This window comes from Gossypium hirsutum, chromosome D05 (genome assembly GCF_007990345.1).
Source record: "Gossypium hirsutum isolate 1008001.06 chromosome D05, Gossypium_hirsutum_v2.1, whole genome shotgun sequence".
NCBI classification, from domain to species: domain Eukaryota; kingdom Viridiplantae; phylum Streptophyta; class Magnoliopsida; order Malvales; family Malvaceae; genus Gossypium; species Gossypium hirsutum.
The window spans coordinates 57,082,123-57,088,352 of NC_053441.1; the positions used below are offsets into that span (position 1 = coordinate 57,082,123).

General features: G+C 32.7%; 1 long non-coding RNA gene across 1 annotated transcript; it reads right to left on the reverse strand.

Moving 5' to 3' along the window:
* Positions 1-409: 409 nt before the first annotated feature.
* LOC121216819 (uncharacterized) lies at positions 410-3,106 on the reverse strand. Its single transcript, XR_005913030.1, has 4 exons — positions 2,859-3,106; positions 2,679-2,747; positions 1,382-1,443; positions 410-711 (listed from the first exon to the last, which is right to left on the reverse strand). It is a non-coding gene; the product is annotated as an uncharacterized lncRNA (long non-coding RNA).
* Between the last annotated feature and the right edge of the window lie 3,124 nt (positions 3,107-6,230).

The following is a 6,230-nucleotide window of genomic DNA, read 5'->3' on the forward strand; positions in this document are numbered from 1 at the left end:
ATTTTTAAAATCTTTTTATAAAAGATGATCACACTTAACAAAAATGATCAGTGACGACTTTTCTTTAATAAAATATTATGTTTTTGCAAAGACCAAAATTTTCATATTTTTCAAGAATTCCTCAATCTAATTTTCTTTTTGAAATTTTATTTTCAAGAGGAAAATGATCCCTACAATTAATATTTATTTTCCTTATTTTTAATTTCTTTTTAAGGGAGATGAATAGTGGAATGATAATTTTTAGTTAAGGTAAAGTATATTTAATTATCCACAACCTTCAACTATTAATTTTTTCGATTTAATTACACAATTTTTTGAAATTAACACTCTTTTATTAGTTGTCGCTAGTTGAGGGACCAAAAGTTGATTTGGACTTTTTTATTGACCTAATAACAAATTTAGATATTCAAAGTTTACTTATTCTATCAATTTAATGCTAAATTTAAAAAATTCAACAAATGCTATCAAAAAACAATTGGACCTTGAGTACACAGGCTGTGAGATTTTCACATGGCTGTGTCTACGCTGCACTCTATTTTATCAAATTCGGATAGAGAGTTACATAGGCAGTTCACACGGGCGTGTGCCTCCTTCACATGGGGCGTGTAGACCTCCACACAGCTTAGGAACTTCCACATGGCTGGGGCATGGTCATGTGGCCTTGTTTTGTAGATTTTTGTTCTGTGTCAGATTTTGACTCGTTTTGTGCCTCTGCGATTTTTGACCCTAGTTAAGACTTGGTAAGAATGTTTAGGACTCTGATTAGTTCGAATTTGTGCATTTGTTCGTAACTAATGTGTTAATTTATTAGTTTAAAAATTTCACATTAAACTAATAATATTAGCAATTAACTTTCAACAAATCTGTAAAACCCCAAATCCAGCCTAGACACTATGGTCAAATCTGAAAGGTTACATCAGTACGTAGAAAATTTTGTTCTTCTAAATGTGTTTTGTAACGAAATTGAAAACCAAAATTTATGTAAGTTAGTCATGATTCCTCAATAGAAAAATCTGTAAATTATCAAAACATAAATGTGAACATATTAATTATTAACTTAAAAAGAACCCAGCCTTATACAATCAAAATGCTAAAATCATTTGCCTTGTGAAACTTGTAATTTCACTAAAATTTTTGCAGCAAAAACATTTTATTTAGCCTATTGAGCATATTTTTAAATTTACGTTATTAACTTTCGTAAAATCTCAATTCGTATTTTTGTGGCGGAAAATTTTATAATTTTGAAAACCCAGCATTGATTGTTGGTTAACACAAATCATGCAGAAAAAAAGAACTTTAACTAAGCCAAAGAAATCCAAAGCCAAATTAAATCGGAGAAATTCAACCAAAAGCCAAAAGTCCAGTAAATCAATTTACTAACCAGAGCAAACATTTAATGAAAGAATCAATCCGAGCGCCCGCAAATTCTAACTTACCGATTACCTGAAACATCATAAATAAAACAAAGGGGAGAGCTATAAAGCTCAGTGCATAACTATAACTCAAGCTGAGATCACACACAATACAATATACAAATCATAAAATCATAGAAAAATTCATAATAATCAGTCAAATAGAATTGAGTATACATGATTATGCCAATACGGTATTTTTCAGAAAATCTTAATGCAGATTTTTCAGAAAACGTCCTAGCCAAATCCTGTACACACTTGAATAGAGTTCTCTAGAACTTATCCATAAAAAAAAAACACACCAATTAAGTCATCCCAGGTTGCCCAAGAACGATGACTCGCCACCATGGGATGCCCGACAACGATGGCTTATCAATATGCAATTAAACTGTTAGATCAGATATTTGTGTTCAAGCCATTGAATTGCAACTCAGCTACCGAAACAAAAATATGTGGTGAAGCCACTATATTGCATCCAAGCTACTAAATAAAAATATGTGGATAAACCATCAGATAGTGCAGACCATTAAACTACCAAAACTTCTTCCCTTCCATATTATCCCAATCCCATGCAATGTGACATGGCATGCATTTACATAATCAAAACGACAAGCATGTAAGGCATGTAGTCGTACCGTAATAGAATTTAGAAAGCATGGCATTCCACACTTTTACAGAACAGATGTATCACAAATTCAACATAAGCAAGTTGGTATGCTATAAAGTCACATGCATGATCACATAGCAGAATCAGAAACATAAAAATAACGTAACCAAACCTCATATAATCATATACAAACATAACAATACAAATCATGCTACCAGATTCATTAGAAAACAGTTCATGCACACGAATTTCACATACCTTATTCATATCACCTACAATATCAAATTATCAGATATTACATTTTCAAAGTCAATTTTACACAGTACGAACCCTACAAAGTGGCTAAACATGATTCATGAATCAAAATGGGCCTAAACGAAATTTTTAGAAAATGGGCCAACATGGCCCAATTAGCCTAGGTCGTATGGCGTCGACAGTCCAATTTTTGATTTTCAACAGTTCATTATTTTTTGAGTTTTTTGATATACACCTTACTATTTTTCGAAGCAAAATCATGGCAAGAATTCCAAAACCTAAAATCCATATTCAACCCACTCAAATTAGCAATGAAACCCAAAACTAAATCATTAAACAACCAAAATAGCTACCAATAAACCTTATCAAACCAGGAATCAACCTTTTGGAATCTGACTACTAACCCAGAATAGTAGCAGCAGTACTAAAAATCTCTCAATTCACCAGAAGACTATTTGTTACAGAAACGTCACCTAAACCAAAGATTTCAGAGTAATCAAAATCGCGTCACACAAAGAAGGAAACAAATTAACCCTAAAATCGTGAAACTCAACAAAGTACGAATCTTTTCACATATTCCTTACCACCAACTGTCAAGATTGCTCAAAAACCACTAATGACACCGACCTTCGCAAGGTTAAACTGAAACTAAAAGGTAACTAATGATGGAACAAAGGTTGTTATAAAAAAAATATTAACAAAGACTTATTGGAGCAAAAATGGCAAAAAATCAAGAATAAGGAGATTGGGAAAAAAAAAACAATGAATCGACAAAGAGGAGTGGGAAAGTGATGACAGTTTGTGGAGAGATTTTGGGTAACTAAAAAGTAACTCACCACTCAACCCATTAAATTTGGTTACCCTCTAAACAGATTCCCTTAGAGTTTAAATTCAACCCAAATACCACTACATGTGCGGCATAGTGCAAGGAAATAAAAATATTTCTACTTTGCACACACGGGGTCTTGAACACGAAATCTTAGGGTAATTTGATGCCTTACCACTAAATTAGTAGGCTCATCCTTAAAATTAATTGAACGAAAATATTATTTATGTCAGATGATCAGGGATAGAGGTTAAGACCAAAGATGACAAAAATTCAAAGGAAAGATTTAAACCTAGAACCTCACACACACAAGCATAACACCTATCCATTGAACCAGATTTACTCCATTGACATAATTTTCACAATATTAACTAAAAATTCAGAATATGGTCACTCTTGGTTTCACTTACCCAATTTCTTCTAACCCGATTTTTGTGATGTGATAACTCTCCCCTCCTTAAAAGAATTTCATCCTCGAAATTCCTGCTGCGGCACCATACACTTAACCACAAAATCTAAAATTCCCTAGTCCAAATCGACCACCAGGCTATCATTGTACAACTCTAATCTCCATTCAAGTTCGATCTAGATAATATTTTAGAGGAATTTCCTATTCACTACCTCGGATTATCTCAGTAAGCTTTCTAATGATCTTTTACCCCAGACTCTAAAAAACATCATTTACCACAAAATACAGGTACAAACAATTCTTATCAATGCACAGTACATTTGGAACATATCATAAAAGTACCTGTATCATTGTCAGGTGCATCACGGCTCGCTTGATACCTAGTTGCATATCCCTATCTCGAATTTTGTTTCTATGCCGAAGCTTGTACCTGACTAAAATAGTGTCGTGAGCAATCCTAAACTCGATGCTCAACGGACCCACATCTGAAACACGCTCCCATTTTCCTCCAACAATCGTCTGAATGGTGCCTATCATAGTAAGTACAAATCAGAACCTCAACTGCATTCACAATTGCCCTACCCCGCTGAAGCCTGTCTATTTTAGCCTGTTTCCTTGGTCATGGATTCAAGTCAATAGAACCATCACTCATCTTATTTCGCATTTTATTCATTACTTATTCTTTCCCTCCGAGCAATTACTCTCTACGGCTAACTTGACTTGATACGCTTGAGGTCACTCAATCACAGACTCTTGTCCCATATATCCAAATTGGGTTCCATTGACCCTTTGCAAATCTCTAAACACCTCTTGGAACACTGAAACATCCCCTACTTCTAAACTGCCCTCAGATTTGGGCATCATAGCAAACTTATTTATTTCAAATTGGTCTTACTGCCCCAAGAAGAGAACTCAGCTCGAGTCACCCGACTATGTCCACCACGCCCTCGCACATCATGAACTCGAGTACTCATTATACTAATCTCCAGTTTGAGAAATTTTATGAATTAGCTTAGGTTTATTAAAAATCATAAGTCTAGAGTTTTATCAAAGTTTCTTACATAATTACCATAGTCTTTAGCTAGAGTAGAGTAATCCTAGCACTTAAGTTTTGCTAGTTTGTCTAGTATAGCTAAAGTAAAGATACTTACAGGATCAACGATGTAGTTTTGGATTCTCTTTTTATAGAATCAAATATAAAAATAATCAAAATCTAAATACCCATTTTAGAAACCCAAGGTATCAAAATTAATTAGAAATTCAATTTATTTAAAGCATATTTAATGGAGATTTTCGAACCCAGAAATCACAGCCCGAGTTTTGTTACCTTGCTCTAATACTACTAAATGTAACACCCCAAACTTGGCCTAGACGTTATGGCCAAATCTGAAAGGTTACATCAGTACCAAAAAAATTATTTTTCTAAAGTGTCTTTTGTTACGAAATTGAAGACCAAAGTTTATGTAAGTCCGTCATGATTCCCCGATAGGGAAATTTGTAAATTATCAAAACGTAAATGTGAACATATTAATTATTAACTTAAAAAAACCCTAGCCTTATACAATCAAGATGCTAAAATCATTTGCTTTGTAAAACTTGTAATTTTGACTAAAATTTTTGCAACGAAAATTCCAAACTAATATTTGTAAATTGTAATTTCGTCAAGTAAAAACGTTTTATTTAGCTGATTGGGCATATTTTAAATTTATGTTATTAAATTTTGTAAAATCTCAATTCGTATTTTTGTGCTAAAAAAATCTTAGCTCGTATAATTTTGAAAACGCAACATTGATTGTTGAGTAACACAAAACATATAGAACAAAAAACTTTAACTAAGCCAAAGAAACCCAAAGCAAAATTAAATTTGAGAAATTAAACCAAAATCCAAAAGTCCAGTAAATCCATTTATTAACCAGAGTAAACCATTTAATTAGAGAATCAATTCGAGCTTCCGCACACAGCCCGATTCTAACTTATCGATTATCTGAAACATCAGAAATAAAACAAATGGGTGAGCTATAAAGCTTAGTGCATAACTAAAACTAAATCTGAGATCACACACAATACATTATACAAATCATAAAATCATAGGAAATTTCATAACAATCAGTCAAACAGAATTGAGCATACATGATTATGCCAATGTGGTAGTTTTCAGAAAATCATAATGCAAATTTTTTCAGAAAGCATCCTACCCAACACCACTATACACCCGAATATAGTTCCCCAGAACTCGTCCATCTAAAAACACACCAATTAAGTCATCTTGGGTTTCCCGAAAATGATGACCTACCACCTCGAGTTAGTCGGCACTAATGACTTATCAACTTGCTGTTAAACTACGAAATCAAATATTTGTGGTCAAGCGATTGTATTGCAGCTCAGCTGCCAGATCAAATGTTCCTAGTGTAGTCCCTAACATTATCAGGTGTTCTCGGCTCAGTCCTTTGGACATTAAAAAAAAAAGATTTGGATATCCAATTAATCATAAATTGCCAGGTGGTATATGCTGAAGTCACGATAACATCATCATCAAGAAAAAAACCAAAAAAATCTTTAAAAAATATCATAAAATTCAAATAAACTTATATAAAATTAACTACATTATAAATATATAATTGTTCAAAAAAATAAAAATTCTTAATTTTTTTAAAGTTTGTAAAAAATAATAAAATTATTAGAAATTGTTAAATATTGTAAAAACATTATAAAAATTATTAG